Source organism: Symphalangus syndactylus, chromosome 9 (genome assembly GCF_028878055.3).
Source record: "Symphalangus syndactylus isolate Jambi chromosome 9, NHGRI_mSymSyn1-v2.1_pri, whole genome shotgun sequence".
Classification (NCBI taxonomy): Eukaryota; Metazoa; Chordata; class Mammalia; order Primates; family Hylobatidae; genus Symphalangus; species Symphalangus syndactylus.
Window position 1 is genome coordinate 22249988 of NC_072431.2, and position 20593 is coordinate 22270580.

General features: G+C 42.8%; 1 long non-coding RNA gene across 1 annotated transcript; it reads right to left on the minus strand.

Annotated features, from left to right (window-relative positions):
* Positions 1-3162: 3162 nt before the first annotated feature.
* LOC134731363 (uncharacterized) lies at positions 3163-19829 on the minus strand. The gene is made up of 3 exons (XR_010113584.1): positions 19689-19829; positions 11381-11603; positions 3163-3253 (listed from the first exon to the last, which is right to left on the minus strand). It is a non-coding gene; the product is annotated as an uncharacterized lncRNA (long non-coding RNA).
* Positions 19830-20593: the final 764 nt, after the last annotated feature.

A 20593-nucleotide genomic window follows, 5' to 3' on the forward strand; every position in this document is an offset into this window, starting at 1 on the left:
AAGGTAAAAATCAGGAATTTTATCTTTTTCATGGAGGTAACTCCAGTGCCAGGAACAATGTGGTGTACATAGCAGAGTTTAAAAATATTTTTAAAATACATAAATGAAAAAACTAGTATATGAAATGTTCTTAGCGTGATGCCTGGCAAATAGTATGTGCTCAATAAATCTTAACATAAAAAACAACCTACTTCTGTGAGATGTTTCTCAAATAAAGGATTTTGTGCAGTTATATATTAAGAAGACTGAGATATCCTTCAGGGAAGAAATTGGTATAACTTATTTTTAGCTCCATATACCCATGTTATTTGGCCACAAAACCGCTTCTTCCCAGGTATACCTGTTAATTAACATTCTGTAACGTTAGTGTACCATTGAACATATTTTGGGAAATAATGAATTAGCCTAATATCCCTATTTTAGAGGTAAGAGGCCCAGATATTAAATGGTTTGCTTAAGTCAAGTAACCAGCAGCAGAAATTCCAAAACTAGAGGCAAAGCTCCCATTTCCCGAGCCTGTGTCTTTACCCAGCCAGGTGAGGAGTGGCGTGTGGGCAGTGACATTGTATGTCGGCATTAGAAGGTAATTTAAATCTCACCTGCATTTTCCAGCATTGAGACCTGTATCAGACACTACTGCTGACCCACCTCATATCCTTCTTTTGGTTAATGGGGGCCTCTCTGACACCTGAGCGTAATATACCTACTGGCCGGCCTTCAGGAATGTGCAACCTGGAAGTAGAAGGGTCTTAACACCCTACAGGGCAACACTTGGCCAAAAGAGGATGAAAGTTAATGGGTAAATGCTTTCTCCTCTTCTGCAGGCAGATAACTCTGAGATGCATTCTGTGTCCTTTGAGAGTCCTGGTAGGATCAATCCCAGTTGCCCACATCATTGACATAGGCCACAACTGAGCAACATGGCAGTATAGGCAAACTTTCCACATTCCCAGCTTTTCTCCTTTCCAGTCATTCTGCCTTTTCCCAGGTGTGTTACTCTTTCGCTTACTATTGAAAACAGCTGTGTCATCTCTTGTGCGCCCATTAAACAGGTGCCATGTTTCACACCAAAGGTGGCTTGCGATTCTGCAGGCGGGGGTGTAAAATAGGAAATAACATCTAAATATAAATCGGACTAGAATGGAGGAGGCTTCTAACAGATGAGAGGTGCTACGAGGCTCAGTGCTCTGTTGATTTTTTTCTCCTGAGTTTTCAAGGATTTGGGGAAGGCATGAGTATAATGCGTTTACAAACATACTCTGCGTTTATGACGCCTGGTTTTTCTGTTATGCTGAATAAAAACAGAGAGCTACTCTTGGTTTGGGAAAACAGTGCAAGCTGAGGTAGTTTCCACAATGTTTCAGCAACTCATTGAGTAACCTACCAGAGCCCCAGAACTTCGAGCTGTAAGCCTGTTTTACTGCTCTCAGCCCCCAAGGCAAGAAAGGGAGGCAGTGTAGCTGTATTCAACTGCAGAAACAAATAGACTCCCAAATTCCAGTTTATTTCTAGCTCATGTGATAACACAATCCAGGTGCTCTTGTTCAGCAGTTTTCTTCTGTTGTGACTCAGAGACCTGGGCTTTTCCACAGTGTGCTTCTGTTGTTCCCTGGAGCCTTGTGGTCTCGGCACTGAGCTGGCAAAAGAGGAAGTTGCGGAGCAAGCATTTTCAGCCCACGGGCGACACTCAAAACCAAAACGCTTATCCCACTGGCAAAAACTAGTCACATGGCTCCCCCTGGAAGCAAGGAAGGTTGGAAAATGTAGTGACCAGCTAGGTAGAGACTTCCCAGCAACAACTGTGTTCTGTGGAAGGTGAAGCACCACTGCAGGGGAGCATCTAGCCATCTCTACCAGGTACATTTGTCAGGAGTGCCAGTTCTAGAGCCCAGTGGACCTGGATTCAGACCCCAGTGTGCCATTGACTAGCCCTGTGAATGTGGGCACATTATTTCACTTCTCTGACCCCTTCTCGTCATATGTAAAATGATGATAATGGAAGAATCTCTCTCACAATGTTGTCATGGGGTTTAAATGAGATCGTGTACATACGACTCTTGTCACAGTACCTGGCACATAATGAGCACTCAGTAAATGGTGGCTGTTTATTATTATTATTAGAGATGAGGTCTCACTCTCACCCAGGCTGGAGTGCAATGGGGTAATCACAGCTCACTGCACCCATGAACTCCTGGGCTCAAGTGATCCTCCTGCCTCAGTCTCCTAAGAAGCTGGGACTACAGACACACACCACCACATCTGGCTAATTTTTTTGTAAATTTTTTTGTAGAGATGCGGGTCTTGCTATGTTGTGCAGACTGGTCTTGAACTCCTGGCCTCAAGTGATCCTCCCGCCTTGGCCTCCCAAAGTGCTAGGATTATAGGCATGAGACACTGTGCTTGGTCTGTTTTCATTATTAACTATGAAGCAACGCTGCTATCTCACTCGGTGAGATGTGTCAGTTTCCTTCGGTTTGCAAGAGACTACACAAGTTATCTCAGTTAATTTGAATTTGGCTTTTTTAGAGACACAGAAAATAAGAGCAGGAAAAAAAAATCTAAGCAGCCAAACAGCCAGCTTATTGGCATCAGAACACTGCATAGGTGACATGAAGGGCTCTAATTGTGGGACAATAGTCCTGGAAGCTCAGGAGCACATGTCCAGAGGACATTGGCGGCCCCAGACACACGACTCAGCTCTTCTCTGGCTCAGCATCTTTCTTTCCTGCTGCTTCTGACTGGCCTCTCTGCTTTCCTCAGCATCTCCAGGTTTCTTCTCATTCACAGCTTCTATGAGCTTTTCTCTTTGTGCATCTTGGCTTCTTTGTCATTGTGTTTTCTGCGAGTCTCTGTTGATGTCTTACGCTCAGACACTGTGAAAGGATTTGTTAGACCTTATACAATAAAGGGCACCTGTGGTTGGTCAGAACCCAGAGCGAGTCCACTCAGGATATCAATGGTTACTTTTCTTCCGGGCGTAAATCTGACTCAACAAGCTGTGACTACCATCGTGGGGATACAGCATACAAACATCGTGACATGGTGTAAGAAAATGCTTCAGTGCCTCCTTGTTGAGAAAGGAACAGTGCTTAGAGCCGACACTCACAATATGAATAACAAGGTAAATCAAACATTTCAATGGTGAAAATCTTCAAATTTATTATCTGCCTTCAATTTGCCATGGATTTGCTTGGTTTCCTAAATCTTCTTAGGATGAGTGCTTAAAAGTGAAGTATATACCTTCTTACCCCATCTGAAAAAAGAAAAAAAGTGAAGTATGCAAGTCACTGTCACTTAACTGGTATCCCTGGCTAAAGTTTGTCTGCATCGGGCTGGGCACGGTGGCTCATACCTGTAATCCCAGCACTTTGAGAGGCCGAGGCGGGTGGATCATGAGGTCAGGAGTTCGAGACCAGCCTGACCAATATGGTGAAACTCCATCTCTACTAAAATACAAAAAATTAGCCGGGCATGATGGCGTGTGCCTGTAATCCCAGCTACTTGGGAGGCGGAGGCAGGAGAATCACTTGAACCCGAGAGGTGGAGGTTGCAGTGAGCCAAGATCGCGCCACTGCACTCCAGCCTGGGCTACAGAGTGATACTCTGTTTCAAAAAAAAAAAAAAGTTTGTCTGCATCTACCCAACTTCCACACTTCTACCAGAGTTCTTATCCCCATGTAAATCTGGTTATTTTACTTTCTTGCTTAAAACTCTGAATTGGTTCCCTTCTAGGTATAATATAAAGCCCCGATTTCTGAGCCTGCTGCCCTTACTCATTTTCTACCCTTCTCTGCACTACTCTTCCACCAGTGTCCCACCACACTGAATTTTCTGCATTCTCTTTCACACTTGTGTGATCACACATATGCTGTTCTCTGGTTGGAATGCTATTCCCTACCCCATCACCCCTTGGTAAATGCCCATCTATCCTTTAACACCCAACTCAATGGATACCTTCTCTCAGAAGCTTTCCCTGGATCTGCCAGTCTCCACCTCCCCCTCCCCCAACACACCACTATGGCTGGGTGAAATCACGTGTCCCTTCGCCAGATCCCCATACTCCATAAACAGACCCCATTGGTGGTGTTGATTATTTTATATCCTGGTTGTCCAAGTGTCCATCTCCCAGGCACAACTGTGAGCCTCAAAGGCAAAGAACATGACTTATTCATCCTTTACACTGCCAGGGCCCAACAGCACATCTGTCTTCTTTAGCCCCAATACCTGGATGTTAAATTTTATTGGAATTCAAAACCCTGCTGCCACAGAGGGATCTGGAATATGAAAATAAAATCCACTCATTCTCCTGTGTGTGTTTCCTATGAAGGATCTTTATTTCCGAAGAATCATTTTATAGTCAACCACACTTAACCTATTCTACAGAGTATGAAAGAGAAACTAGTCTACATTTTCCATAAAGTAACATGACAAGAGGTCCCATTCCTAGGTCTAGGAGAAGGATTTGATTTGCTATAAACCAAGTGATTCTCAAATGTCCTTTCTTATGATTTTTCTCTTCATGTAAGTGTCATCATCCAGGGAGCAATGACGTTGTGAAGATGCATTAATTGGAGACGTGGGCTGGAATGTTTGAAACCACATTTCTCCACATACACACAGAGTCTCTTCAGGCTTTTGAAAACCAACTTCTTATTCTTGGGCCTCTTTTCTCCAGAGGCACTCTCCCAATTTGGACTCTATCAGAGAAGCTGGCATTTGGAAATGTGGGCGGAGCTGGGATGGTTGTCACAATTATTTAGTGGGTGGGAGCCAGGGATGCTCATACCATACAATGCATGGGACCATCATACAGACCAAATGTTGTCCCACCCAGTGGGAACAGCCCTCTAGGTGAGAACCATTGAGTTAAGGGATGTGTTTAAAGTCCAAATGGAAGCTCCTGTCTCAGTTTAAGGACTTCTGACTCAAATAAATTCATAGTTATTTCTTCTATGTCAAAAGTGTGTGCTTATATCAAATTCACCGGAAACCAGAGACTTTTAAAAGAGTCAACAGGAAAAAGCATTTAGCATGCCATCTTGCTAGTGAAAAAAACAGAACAGTGGAATAAAATGGCCCTTTCTTTGAAAAGCATTTAATTTAATAAAACACGAAATTAAAGGTAGGACAGTCTCGTCCCTATTACAAAATAACCTGCAGAGTGAAAACTGAGACATGCACAATTTCATTAACCTTCCATTCATAACGCATAATGTACAGAAAATGCCATTTTAACATCCAACTGAACAAGCCTATTTCCATGCCTTGAGAGGGTTTCACATATTAGCATTATTTGTCAGTGAGGATACAGGAAACAGTATGAAGAAAAAAGGTCCTGGTCACACAAAGCGTTTATCCTTTTCATAGTCTATTTTTTGAACGAAGATATTTTTCTTATTATATAGTGTTTTATCTCTTTGTTAAACATTCTTAGCAGCATACAGAAAAGCATGTCAGTAAAATTTGGAAATTTTGTTAAATCCTGACTCAGAGTGTGTAGCATCATTGAATATTAGAACTTCAGAACGTCAAAGGTCCTGGAGATCACAAGCTTCAGAGATCATGAAGTCCATAGGATCATGGATTCCTATTTTGTAGATGAGAAAACTGAGGCTCAGGGAAATTAGTTGACAGTGGAGGTGATAGCTCACTAGGGCCCAGGAGAGAAAACAGAGCTGGATAGATTTGCTTTGTGAGTTCTCAGTGTCTTCTCGTTACAACTGTCTTCAGTGTACCTTTAATTATTTTCTGAATAGACAATGGCAGTTCAAAACCCTGCTCATTTTATAGCATTCCTTAGCTGTTAGTACTATTATAATGACCAAAAAAGAGAAAGAAAAATTGGGGCAAAAATGAACAACCTTGCAATTTATAAAACTGCAAAACATAACTGTTACAGAAAAGGGGTCCCAATCCAGACCCCAAGAGAGGGTTCTTGGATCTCGCACAAGAAGGAATTCAGGGTAAGTCCACAGTGCAAAGTGAAGGCAAGTTTATTAAGAAAGTAAAGGAATGAAAGAATGGCTACTCCTAGACAGAGCAGCCCTGAGGGCTGCTGGTTGCCCATTTTTATGACTATTTCTTGAAGATCTGCTAAGCAAGGGGTGGGTTATTCATGCCTCTCCTTTTTGGACCATATAGGGTAACTTCTTGATGTTGCCATGGCATTCGTAAACTGTGGTGGCACTGGTGGGAGTGTAGCAGTGAGGATGACCAGAGGTCACCCTCGTTGCCATTTGTGTTTTGGTGGGTTTTGGCTGGCTCCTTTATTGCAACCTATTTTATCAACAAGGTCTTTATGACCTGTATTTTGTGCTGACCTCCTATCTCATCCTGTGACTTAGAATGCCTCAACCATCTGGAAATGCAGCCCAGTAGATTTCAGCCTCATTTTACCCAGCTCCTGTTTAAGATGGAGTCGCTCTGGTTCACAGGCCTCTGACATAACCACCTAACATTTAAAAAATGTGTCATATTTTATTAAAATATTGTGTTGCAGTGAAATAGTCATTGCAAAAGGATGCAGCATCATTTACTTTCTCTGGCTTTAATGTGTTGGAACAAGCCAAGCACATCCTTTGGTGCCCACCTCTTCCTCCATCCCCCAACATGTCATTTGCAAATGAATTGTACACCTAACATTTGCTTTGTGCAAGGAATTTTAAACCCAGGAAACAATACAGTATGTTTTAGTATATTATAGCAATAGGCTTCAAGTTTAATGAGCTTTGGGTCTAAATGTAGCAATTTGGAAGTCTCTTCAAGCTTATAAAATGAGATTCTACCCAAGTTTTTAAGCAGGTACAATAACACTTGGAATGTAACTGTGTCAGGTATCTGAGAGGCTTTTTCTGAGCGTATGTAGAACAAATTGCCTATGTAATCCTCCTTCCTTCCCAGTGTTTTATTCCACAAACACTGACACTGGAACAAAATGTCCCTATTTGACAGGTATTGCAACATTTTGGTAATTAGCTTAAAATACAGCTGATTTGTCCTCCTGCTGCCTTCCCCTATGGCAACCAATATCTGAAAGCTTGTTTTAAAGCCATTCAACAAGCACAAAGAACCATACCTGTTGCATCTGATTTCCTCCCCATTAAATCAGGATGAATAATTTAGTAAAAACTGCTTATGCACAGATACTCCAGTGACTGCATGGAAGATAAGACTGTGAGGCTGCTGGCATTTTCACCACTACTAGCTGGTTGTCAGTAGAATCTTGGCTTTTCTCTCAATGGCAGTGAGCCAAATAGCCCAGTGACCTCGGCCTTTCACCTAAGGGCCCTTAGTGCACCAGACCTTTCCCCTGTAACAAAGCCCATTGCTACTTTTGTAACCGTGGTGGACACTATTGGTTGGCTATTCAACTGACCTTCACAGCCCCCATCTTCCTTAAGGTTGAAATAGGCAGTTACTTGTATTCTCTCAGCCTCCCTTGCTGCCAGGCAGTCATGTGACCCAGGTCTAAACAATGACATATAAGGTAAGGTGTACTGAGGTGCTTCTGGGAAACCTCTTCTTCCCTAATAGAGAGGTGGTTTGACACTATAAGGGCTCTGGAGCTGAACTGCCAGAGTTTAAGTCCCAGTTCTATCACTTCTTGCCTGTGTCATACTGAGAAAGTTAATTCTGCTTTTTGTGCTTTGTTTTTTTTAATCGGCTGTAGAATTAAAACCTACAAAGTGCTCAGGATAGCACCTGACATACAGTAAATGCTGAGAAAATGTTAGTTACTATTATAATTAATAAAAAAAAAGAAGGCATGTGATGAGCATTCTGCTTCCTGCTTTTGGAAATGGCTTTGTGAGGTTAGGATGCCTGGAGTTATGGCAACAATTTTGTGACCAAAAGGAGAAGAGCAAGAGAATTGCAATGACTCTCAGTGTCCTTGCATTGGCAGAGATGCCGGCCCAGCCCTGGGACTGCCTAGCTCAAGATTTTCTTAAGTAAACGAACTATAGATATAGTGGATTTTCTGTTACTAGCTGCAGAACAATCTCATCTAATATATATATATATATATATATATATATATATATATATATATACATACACATATACATACACACACACATATAAAAATGATATAGAAGCAGGAAGCAGAATGCTCATCACATGCTTGCTTTCATATATATACATATATATATATATATACTTTTTGTGTGTGTGTGTGAGACAAGGTCTCATTCTGTCACCCAAGATAGGGTATGGTGGCATGCTCACAGCTCACTGCAGTCTCCACCTCCTGGGCTCAGGTGATCCTCCCCCTCAGCCTCCCAAGTAGCTGGGACTACAGTGTGAGCCACCATGCCCAGCTAATTTTTACTTTTTATAGAGATGAGGTCTCACTGTGTTGCCCAGGCTGGTCTCAAACTCCTGGACTCATGTGATCCTTCCGCCTCAGCCTCCTAAAGTGCTGGGGTAATAGGCGTGAGCCACTGCACTCAGCCATCTTGTCATTATTAAGCCAAGCTCTAAGCCCTGCCTTCTCTGGTTCTAGCTGCTCTGTTGGCTTTGCTCACCATGTACTGCTTCCTCCTCTAGTAGAGATGAGATGCTCCCTCCTAAGAGGCTTAGACTGATTTTCTTTAATCTGCCCTGGGAGCATTCTTAAATAGACTGTGGGCCTAAAAGCAGCCTCATGTGTGAAATTAGGACTTAATGGGGGAGGGTGTGTAATTAAGCCCTCGTCCTACTTCAACTGAGCAGGATCTAGCTCTGCAGGCCTTCCTGGCTCCCACAGGGCTGGCTGCTGCATGTAAACATCTTATGGGAGGCAGGGGTCCCAATCTGACCGTTACTGGGATCTCTTTGAGAGAGGAGAAATAAAGAAACTGGCCAAGAAGGGAGTTAGGGTGAGTCCTCAGCTGAATTCTTTCAAACAAAAGAACACCCTGAAAACTCAAGCTGCAGGCACAGATAAGGGAACTTGCACAGGGCCGGGGGCTTACCTAAGACATGCCCACAGCTGCACAGATAAGACAGGCTACACAGGTGACTTGCCCAGACATGCCTGCAGTGGAAAATCCTGTCCCCTAGCACATGCTCAGTAAAGGGAACAAAGCAGTATGGAGTAACTCAAGCTAAGGGCCCACATGCGCACTGGAATGACAGGGTGGAGCTATCAGAAATCTGTGCCTTATGAAAATGAGACACCCAGCCCTCAACAGTTTCTTGTAAAAGCCTTTACATTCAACTGTAAAAGCAGCAACCCTCTTCTGGGCTCTATCTCTGTGGTGGAGAGCTTTCTTCTTTCACTTATGAAACTTTTGCTCCAACCTCACCCTTCGTGTCCACGCTCCTTAATTCTCTTGGTTGTGAGACAAAGAATTCTGGGTGATACCTCACAATGAGAGACTGCTACATTGTTGTGCATTAGTGAGACTATAACATCTTCAACCTCCAGGTGCCATAGCACAGAGGCTCTGCTGGGAATCCAAGGCCACCATGTGAGGGTATGGAGGGGAGGATTGAGTGGCTTCTAAGGATCCCAAGTGCTTTCTTGCCAAGATCACAGCAAAGCTGCCCCACCTGTGCCCCCCCAGTGCACTGCTGTTTCTTCTGGCAAAGTTTGTTCTCCATGCTTCTTTGTTTTCCAGATCATACCTGGGTAGACTGTTCTGAAAAATGTTGAAGACAATGATCTTGTAGAATGACAGAGGCAGGAAGAATTATAAAAGTAGAAACTCTGGGACTCCCTTTTCTTTAGACAAGTGGCTTCTTGTTGGGTGCCTTACTTTTCTGTTTCTATATCCAACTTAGACGATAAGCCCCTAAGGATTTCTGTCGTTCTGCTCCTCACTGAAACCACCACAAAATTACAGTAAAAAATAAGGATAATGAAAAGAGGATCACTTCATAGCCTTCCTGGGTTCTGGAATTAAATCCAGCTCCGGTCAGGAATAAGCCATGAGATCCAGGAGTTTTCACCCATTATCAGACTTCAATAAAATTATTTTCAATATTTCCAATGTAGACCTGTAGATGGTTTTCTATCATATAAAATTCAGAATGACAAGGAAGTTTATCTAGAGAAATTTAGAAGACAGAAAGATACATTCATCTATTGCCTGAATCGGTTTGTATTTTTTAAGCATATCAATGTATTTATTATGTAGCTAAACACCCACATGATGTCACATGTAAGGATCAGCACATTGCCATGAGCCCCATTTTCAGAAGAGAATGGACCCTTCTGGGGTCCAAGCTGACATGAATAATTTAGGTTATTAGGGTGCTGGTTAATGAATTGTCCCAATGTTTGGGCACCCTATGTCCCTGCTAACTCCCTGGCAGGGCTTCCTTGAGAGAACAGTTTAACTCAATGTACTTAATAGATATATTTCCATGTACTATGAGATGACTCAGGGCTGGACAGTAACCTGGGTTTTTAGAATAAGAAGGAAAAATGGAAGCTCACTAGTGGCTTTTCCAGCCCACAGTGTTAGCCTTGCCTAAGCCCTCTCTCCAGCTAAACAACCCGTTTTCCCTCCAGTGCTTCCTGAGTCCTTATTCCTTTTACTGAGAAGCCAGAAAAAGAGGTCAGCACAAACGGGTGCTGAAAAGAAAAAAATCCTGGCTCTCTTTTAACCAAGAAAAGCAGAGCATTTCTGAATTCTGGCTCTGACACAGAAAAGCCCCGTCTCTAAGTCCCTGCTCATGATGATTGCCTGGGGACTTGTCAGAAAAGTATTCTGGCTGATATTAACTGCCACGATCACGTATCCCGGGAGGAACACTTTCAAAGAACCCAGAGCCAGCTTTCTGGAAGCAAGTAGGCCAAGCAGTCTACTATACATCAAGTTTAAGTGAGAACATTTCTGTAAAAAGACTTTAAGACCTGTGAAGTCTTAGGTGTGTGCCTTGTACTATGCCCAGCCCTCAAGCACTGAATGTAGAAGAAAACTCAGAAGACATGCTTCCTACCCTCCTCACTCCCTCCTAGAGCTTAGATTCTGGGAGAGAGACAGGATCATTCTATGCAAAATAATTAAACAATTAAATGTTTGACTGTGTGGCTATAAGTAGAGTTATGCCAGGTGGCCATGAGAGACCACTGGGACTGAACTTGTCAAGAGATGGTTTGTGGAGAAGCCACAACCCCCACGGCTGGTGTCCTGTCAGGGAGATCACAAATTAGAAAGGATCAAGATGGGGCATACTTGTTTTATACACAAAGGATATCCATGTGGGTCAGGAATGCAATCAGACAACTTGTGTTGGTTTGACTCAAACTTTGTACTTAGTTCAAGATATGATTTATAGCTTCAAACACTAACCTACAAACACAAAGACACCAACAAAACAATTTGAGTATTTAAAATAAACAACTGAGAGCTGGTTTAACTATAGCATGTGGGTTCATAAGAACTAATACCTTTGAGGCTCTTTTCACTATGAAGATGACAAGTCAGGACTTTAGTTTTCAGGAAACAAACATTTATAGCTTTGGTCACCTGCTTGCTAGAGAAACAATAGGAGGAAGGGCTGAATTCATTCCATCCATGTCTTTCACTTTGTCTTGATTTCTAAAGTAGTGAATGAGTTTTTAAGCAGCAGTTGCTGAATTCTTCTTTGCTTTGTCCTGACATGCAGACAATCTAAGAGGAAAATCAAGTCAGGGAAGTATTTAGAGAAGAATGCTGATGCCTGCAATTTGCTTTGAAATCGATAAAAAGATGGATTATTGGGTAAAGGGATGGATAGATATGTAGATATGTGACAAAGCAAGTATAGTAACATATTAATGATACATATAAGGCTGTGCATGTAAAATTATTTTAATTTCCAACTTTACTACAAAAAATGTCATAATACTATGGTGGGAAAAAACTGAATCAGGGTTTTCTTTGTGTTGCCCTTTCTTCTAATAGTTAAAAATCATTATCTGAAAGGACACATAAATAAAACAGCTTGGACTAAGTCCTAGACATAAATGAAAAGTAATAATTGTGTGTGTTATTTGTTTAAAGAACCCTCAAATCTATCTCTGCTAGCCAACTGTTGATGCTAGGTATTCCGCTATTAGAAACACAGTCTTTTGAGCTAAGGGCTTATTCTGTAAAAACCTCTTGGAATTCTTGGAGAACTACCAGATTAAACTCAATTAGTCATTAATACTCAACTGCAAATCGATTTAAGTGATCACTTCAAAGTAATATAGAGCTAAAAGGTTTGGAATAAAGGAGAGGGAAAAAGAGAACATAAGCACCAAATGTCTTAGGGGAGGAAAGGGAGATGCTGAAAGATGATCTGTAGAGGCATTAAAGATCAACTTCACCTTCTTTACAGGGTTACTCTGGGCCAAACTAAATCCTGATATTAGTGTTTGCTGCTCTTGAATTCTATATTTAGAATTTCTGAAGTTCCAGTGAAGGTGTCCTATGGCACTTTAAGAAGGCTATTAACACTGCCTTTCTGTAGTTCTTGCTGCTTGATACGAAGGACTCAAACCCAAATCTTACTCCACAGGGGATGCTGTGGACCATGGGCTGTTCATCTATGGTTAGGTTTAAACTTTGACTTAACTTTCCCTCTCTGGAGAGGAATATTTTCTTTTCTTTTCTCTCTCTGTTTTTTTTTTTTTTTTTTTTTTTTTTTGAGGCTGAGTCTTGCCCTGTTGCCCAGGCTGGAGAGCTGTGACCACAGCTCCCTGTAGCCTTCATTTCCGTGGCTTAAGCAATCCTGCAGCTTCAGCCTCCTGAGTAGCTGGGACTACAGGCATGTGCCACCACACCTGGTTAATTTTTTAATTTACTGTAGAGGTGGGGTCTCACTATGTTGCCTAGGCTGGTCTTGATCTCCTAGGCTCCAGCAATCCTCCTGTCTTGGCCTCCCAAAGTGCTGGGATTACAGGTGTGAGCCACTGTGCCTGGCCCATATTTTCGTTTTTTACATTACTCGATTTTTCTTTCTTTAGAGACACTTTTTCCTTAGCTGGTTTCTTCAGAAAGTAGAGTCTGAGGCAAGGGTTTATGTGCCATGATTTTGTTAGGGAGCATACATTGAGGACCAGGAGAGAAGGATAAATAACGTGAGACAGAAAAGGAGATAAAACCAATACAGGTACAGGGAAGTGTATTGAACTGGCTACCACTAAGGACAACGGATTGTTTGATATCACAGAGTTATCTTCAATGAAGCCATGTAAAAAATGTCTCAGGAATGTCTCTTTGGGTGAGAAAAGGGGAAGAATTTATCCCCATTATCTCATTGGTCAAAGGCTCATTCTAATGGGTCCATTCTCCTGCACTCCCAGATTGTAGAGGTGTGAGGGTTGCTGTGAATTTCTAGGCCTTGTTATCAAACAGAGAAATCTCAGAGTAACAGGTGAGAGTGCATGGGGTGGGCATGAGGCAAAGTGCCATCTGGTTGTGCCTTCAGGAAGCTGCTTGCTGAGGTGACAGTTGGAACAAGAGACGAGTGAAGCTGAGAGGTCTAAAGTGGTGAGTGAGAACAGTCTAAGGAGCCCACCCCTCACACCACACAGCCTGCTGGTGCCCTCCATTATCTGTTTCACTTGGTACACTCTGGAGCCTCTATTTTTCTGAGAACAAGATGGCCTTTTTTCCCTGAAGGAGGAGGTATGAGTATAATCTGTCACAGAGTCTCCTTCAAGATGGTGCTAGTTGAATTTCCAAAAAGGCCCAAGGCAAGAAGACTAGTGAAGCAAGATGCAGTGGCTGATCCTGAGGCCATAACTGCCATCCCCCACTTCTACCTCCCATTTTAGATTTCTATCACCCTTGGTCGGCACTTTGCCATTGCTCTGCACTGCTTGCCCAGTAATATGATCAAGACCTACATCAGCAAGAGGCCTGAGGTCTGTATTGCTTTGTCCTCGGTCTGTAATTGTGACAATTACCTATTTTTTATGGATACACCAAAACACATCCTTGTGAATCAGGTGGATTCCCGACATAGTTTCCCCCGCTCACATTGTGCAGAGAAACCATGGCTCCTCATGGTGTTCAGGACAGGAACGCTCTTTGCTTGCTGACCCACCAGTATGAGTTCAAAGGAACCCTGTGGCAGTTGCAGTTTTAAGTGCAGCATAAACCTTATTGATTTCTGGGAACATGCGCTTCTAAACCTGGAAAATTCTAAGTCTGTACAAATGGAAAACACAAATTCCATAAGAAGGTCACTGGGAGTAATGATGGCCAAAGCCATGCCTTTTTCCCAGACCCATGTATTCTAACTACTGGGGCCCATATATTAGCCGTTAGTTCTACACATATATTGCATGCCCAAAGGAGAGTGCTCCAACTTTGTGGCCTATTTTCCTTGAGCTGGAGTCTTAGCTGAGCTTTCAATAGCCCATTCCACCATTCTACTAGACTGGCTGCTTCTGGATGGTGAGGTCCATGGTAGATGCTGTAGTTATGTGCCTATTGTCACCACTCTTTTGCTGTTGCTGTAAAATGGGTCCCCCATTCATAGGTAATGCTGTTGAAGGCTACCATACCTATATTTATCAGGCATTGTGAAAGGCCTTAGATGATTATGCTGGTGGAGACACTATGGGAAGGAAAAACAAACAACCAATATGTAAAATAGGCAGCAATTCCAGTAAAGATGAATTGCTGCCTCGTTAGGGTAGAAGGAGTAAAACATAACTCTCCGGCCATGAAATGGCTGGCTGGTCTCACTGAAGAATGGCATCATATCAAGGAATCAATGTCAGTCTCTACTTCTGGCGGTGACAATGGGGACAGTATCAGCAGCCTTGATAAGAAGCAGCCCATACTTTTGGGCCCATGGATAGGCTCCAACCTTGCTACCTTGGTCACTCTGTTTATGAGGTCGCTGCACAAATGCTGGGGTGGTTGAGGAGAGACCCTTGCTTATCTTCACAGATGACTGCATCAGTCATCTGTGCCCCCGGTTGTTGAAATCCTCCTCTGTGGTGGATACTCTATAGTAATCTTTAATATTACACACAAAGATCTGCACAATTTGGCTCCAGTCCTATAGGCCAAGCAATATGTCTCTTCTCCATATCTTCTTGCTCCATCTGGGGGACCATCGTCTAAGAAACAGTATAAATTACATTTCAAGGACTGTCTGGTGTCTTGGAATGGGGGGAAAAAAAGAGGGAAAAATTGCTCCACCAGCTCTCGTTTCTTGTTAAACTGGTCAAAAGTTTAACCCACAAGATTGTTAATTCTCTTATCCATACATGGACACCAAGTGGGGTCCTATGTCTTTGTGTCAACAGGGAAGCTGCAGGAAGAAGGTAAAGGGTTTATAGTGCAGTTATGAGGATAGACAGTGTTAGACTATGCAGAGCTGGTCATTGCTGTAGCAGCTGGAACAAGACAAGTGAGGCTGAGAATATCTGAAGTGAAACATAAGTGTTGAATATACCTCTCAAAAGCACACTTCCAAAGAAGTGTGACCCAGCTGTCTCCAGGATATAGAAATCAATGAAGCAATTTCATTCTTAATATGGAGTCCATTCTTAATAAGGACTCCATCTGCATGACTCCCCCTCCACAGCCCCTCTTGGGAGCCTCAGAGGATGTCTCAAAAGTGTTCGAGATTCCTTCGGGGCCTGTGCTTACGGGTGACAATGCCTCTGTATGCATCCTGTTTCCTACACTGCCAGCCTTAGCCCCTTCAGCATGATCCCCTGCTACTGCCGGTGCTCTGTTCTAGAGGCCAGCCTTGCTAAGTGCCTTGGCCACGTAGCTTACATCTACAAAGAAAGAAAATGGTATTCTCTCTTGCATCATGCTATGTCAGGGAAGAGGCCTACTCGGGCAGTGGAGTTCTTTGGGCTCCACGGTGTTACAGACTTTGGTGACAGAGCATTGCCAGTTTTATTTTTTTTTCTTCTCTCCAGGGCTAGCATACAACACAAAGATAATTGGGCCAGGCTGGATTCAAATAACAGCTTTTGTGCTGAACCAAGGGTCATTACTCCTTTTGATCCTTAAGTCCTATTGCTAAGCCCAGCTTGCTGTGCCAGAATTTTTCTTCCCCCGGATAAATTTTCTCCTAGGAATTGCACAGCTCTTGCAATGTAGTATTTGATGCATCTTTCTCCCTCCGATTTCCTCCAGTTTGCTAGAGGACTTCGTACAATTTTTTTTTTCTTGTTCTGTCAGCCAGGCTGGAGTGCAGTGGCACAATCTCAGCTCACTGCAACCTCCGTCTCCTGGGCTCAAACAATTCTCCTGCCTGAGCCTCCCAAGTAGCTGGGATTATAGGCATGTGCCAGCATGCCCAGCTAATTTTTGTATTTTTAGTAGAGATGAGGTTTCCCCATGTTGGCCAGGCTGGTCTCAAACTCCTGACCTCAGGTAATCCGCCGACCTCAGCCTCCCAAAGTGCTGGGATTACAGGCGTGAGCTACCATGCCCAGCAGTACAAATTCTGTATCCAAGAGGTTACTGAGGACTCTTATAAACCAGAACTACTGAGGGATGGGATGCCTCTGAAACTTCCCCCACAGAGTTGACAAGAATTGCATGCTAGGTTCTGGACAGAAATATAGTTATAATTAAGCATCAGTCAGGCTGTACTGTGGCCCACTTCCAGTGAAAGTCACTAGATACTGACCATTGCATTCCCATTGTTTCTATAGATAGGATTTTGGACATTAGGGTCATAAGACTGTTTAAAAAATGATATGCATCCCCATTGTTCCCACAGACAGGATCTCTAACATTAGACTCATAAGGCTTTTGTTGAAGGATCACTTAAGAGTTTTTTAGACCTGAATTCCAGCAACCAGTTTGAAGACCCCCACAGGGTCTTACTATATTTCTGTAAGCATGCAATTCTTGTCAACCCTGTGGGGGCAGTATCAGCAGCACCCGGGCCTTAGTAGTCCTGGTTTATGAGTCCTCAGGAACTGCCAGGAATGGGATCAGCATGGGAACATGGCTTCTTCATCTCCCTGTTCCATGATGCCACTCTGCACTCTTCGACCAGTCAACGATCTCCACATTTCAGCCTACTCCCAAATTCCTTGGGGAGATGGATTTGAGGCTTTCTACCATCTCTTCATTCAGTGACCCTACAATTAAACCTCTTTCTCTGCTGCAACTGGGTGTCTCTGCCTATTGACTTGCCATGTACACTAGTCAATGACTTTTATGGACACACAACTGCCTTAATTCCTCCCACCAATCATATCTGACCCTCAGTTCTGGCCCCACCCTAGAGCTTCCTAATTCTTAGGAAAGGAGAAAACATCTCTTATACAGACACACTCTCTCACTAGCAGGTTAGTGACTTAAAGGTTTAAATTGGAAGCCATGTTTTAAGAACTCCTATTAAATGTTTACAAAACTTTTGTATTTGCACAGCATCCTTTCCCACTGTTCCCACTTTGATAATCACTCCCTCATTGGTTTTTGGTACCACTCAAGTTAAAATATTTGGGTCTTTGTGATACACAGAGACCAGGGAAGCAGAGAAAGGTCTACAGGAAAATGTGCAATGGATATCCTCCATGCCCAGGTGCAAGTCATCATCCATCACCACCTCTTAGGAGATGGAACCCAATGGATGGTCCCAACACAAAGGAGATGCTTATTATCACCTGCAAAGTTATCATGGATCTCAGGCCCTGTCTTTTTAGACTTTGGTTGGGAACTTCCCCTTTGCATTTCTGTTGTCCCCTGGACAAAGGAAATGGAATTTTATGTCAGCCATGATTCAAGTTAGTCAATACAAACCTAGCTGACACACTATTGAAGAAAGCATTTTATATGATGCTGCAGGTAGGTGTGCCCTGGAATTTTAGCTGCCTTCAGCTAAAATACTCATGTAAATGCTCACTTCAAAATGTATGTGCAGGTCAGATCCTGGGACAGATGCCAAGATGCTGCTAATATTGTTTTATTAGGCCACGATTCTGTGGTGGTTTCTTAAATGCAGTCTTATTGCCATCTTCCTTTCAACAGCACTGGGCACGCAGTTGGTGTTAAACATGCTTATTAAAGAACTGGATGAAAGAAGTAGTGGTAGAAATCATCTCTTAAATTAGATGCCACGATTTGGGGGTCTTTTCATTTTTTTAATGATACAGAAATTTTCATTGTAGGAAACTTTGGAAAGAGTATTGATATAGAGCCCACTTGAATATTGTCTAGACATTGATAAACATGGACTAACACATGGTCACAATTCCAATGTACAAAGATAGGGAAATAATATAGCTATGTCTTATTTATCATTTCATTTGGATGTACTTCTATGCTTTAATAAGTTACAATATTAGAGCTGGAGGAGATTTGCCAGATGCAGAAACTGAGGTGTAAAGAAATGAAGTGACTTGCCCAAGGTCACTCATTAGTTAGTAGCAGATTCTGGACCACAGTTCAGACGTCTCAATGCCTACTGGAATTTTCCCTTCTATTGCTTGCTCATAATGAGGCTTTCTTCTTAGCTGTATTTTTGCTACAATGTCACACGAATGACTCCCCCTTTAATTTTGAAGTCCACTGTGCCAGAGGCGAGCCAGTCTCACTCCTTGAGAAAGGCTGCTGAAAGCAGTTTTTATTTCACCTTATATCACCAGATTTTAGTCATTCTCTGGCATAATAACATCTCTGATGAATTGGTGGAAACACTGCTGTCTGAAATATTTCTGAGTCACAACACAGCTCTTCATTTCACAGACTATGCTAATTTTAAGAGGGGCAACATTATTGTGGAAACAATTTGGTTAGAAATGCCATGAGTTTCCCTTCTCTTCTTCTTACCTTATTTTTTTCTCTCTCTCTCTCTCATCACACACATACAAACACATAAACCCCAATTATTTCCTGCCTTCAAAGGTCTAAAAAGGAGCTGGAAAAGTATCCGTGTTTTTCCCCTTAGACCCAATGACACCTGTATATCTCAGATACGAGCAAATTTGGCTGTTTGTACAGAGAAATCCTCCTTCAGAAGCGCCTTCGGCTTCTAATAACTTTCACTAGGAGTGAGGCCATGTGAGTGCACAGCACACACAGGCACAGTGTGGGCAGCCAAGGTAACCAGAGAACACCCTCAACCCCTACCACTGGAAGCCCACTAAAGGCAGTGCAGATGGAGAGGGGTAAAAAATTAACCCACAGCTACGTTTTCTACACATAATGCCGGGCTCTATCAGGAAGCTTTTCCTGGGAGACATGCCTGAACAGTCACACTGGCTCAGAGCTCGTTTCTGGTGAAAGATTCTTCAAATTTGTCATACCACCTTCTTATCAAGAAATCTTTCCTATTCTAACCTCTCACAGGAAAGGTCATTGCTATCACTTCTCACTGACCACTGTGAACACGCAGGAAAGGAGGTGAATATCTCTGAGTCACTGTTGACTGTTAGCTTCCTCCAGGGCAATCATCCTCCCAAGAAAGGCACATCTATCCTCTTACTATGATATAGCAGCTCCTGATGTGAAATCTATTGAAGAGACCTTTACTGAGAGCATCTGTGTGCTGAACTCTTAGTAGATGAAGATAAATAATGTGAACCCTGCATTTGAGAAACTTATGATGAAGTAGAAAAGATGGTATCATTAATGATGATGGTAATAATGATTAGTATATGCCAGGCCTTTTACTAACTCATTTTAATTCCCACATCCACCCTATTAAATATTATTATTTGTAAGGAAGCTGAGGCGCAGAGAGGTTATGTGACTTGCTTAAGGTCACACAGCTAATTAGTGACAAAGCCATACTACCTTTCTCCAAAGACCGTGGTGCCAACCACTGTGAAAAAAGCAGACAATTTCAGCAGGTGGTAAGAACTGTAGAGGAGTGTGTTCAAGGCACCTCGGGAGCACAGAGAGGCCATCTCACAGTCTGGGGGGTTAGAAAAGGCTCCCTGGAGGAGATGTTCTCTGAGTGGCCTCAGGCCCCAAATCCCTAGTCCAAAGGCAGAGTGACTCATGCAGTCACAAAGCGTAGTCATCACCTCTACCTCCACGAAGCCCATTGAGTCTCCACCCACATTTTCCTCCTCCACATCTTGGCTGGACACGACCTGCCCAAATCGCTGTTGGTCCTGGTACCAGACTCTTCTTCAGCGGGATTTACCCTTCTTATCCTTCTGCACCCTTGCACCCCCAACTTGGGTGGCTCAATTTCTGTACAGTCTAAAGCAAGTAAGAGAATTGGCTGCTTTGGCTGCTGCCTCCCTTTCACCATTAAGTGAACCCGAGTGGCAGGGGAGGAGAATCAATGCATTGAATCCGAATATATCTGGGATGGAATGACTCCATTACAAACACATTGTGCCATACTTGAACAATATAAGGATTCTTTCCTTCTCTCTGAGAGCCCACAGCTGCAATATTTCTATGCTGCTTTGTAGACTGTTATCACAGTTTTAATGAAGTGTAGTTGGTTTGAAGTAAAGTCTGTCAGTTCTCATGAAAAGAATTAAATTTTGGTCTTGCACTGCATATTCAGCTCTAAAACAGGACTCAGGGCTCATTATTCAGCAAACAGTAATTTGTTTTCATCCCCAAAATATTAATTGTGCTGCTGCATTTTCACCTGATGGGACGATGAGCTCATTATTGAGAAGGGTTTGCCCATAGGAAACGATTGATTACAATTAGCTAGAAACCAATTGCTCAGAAAG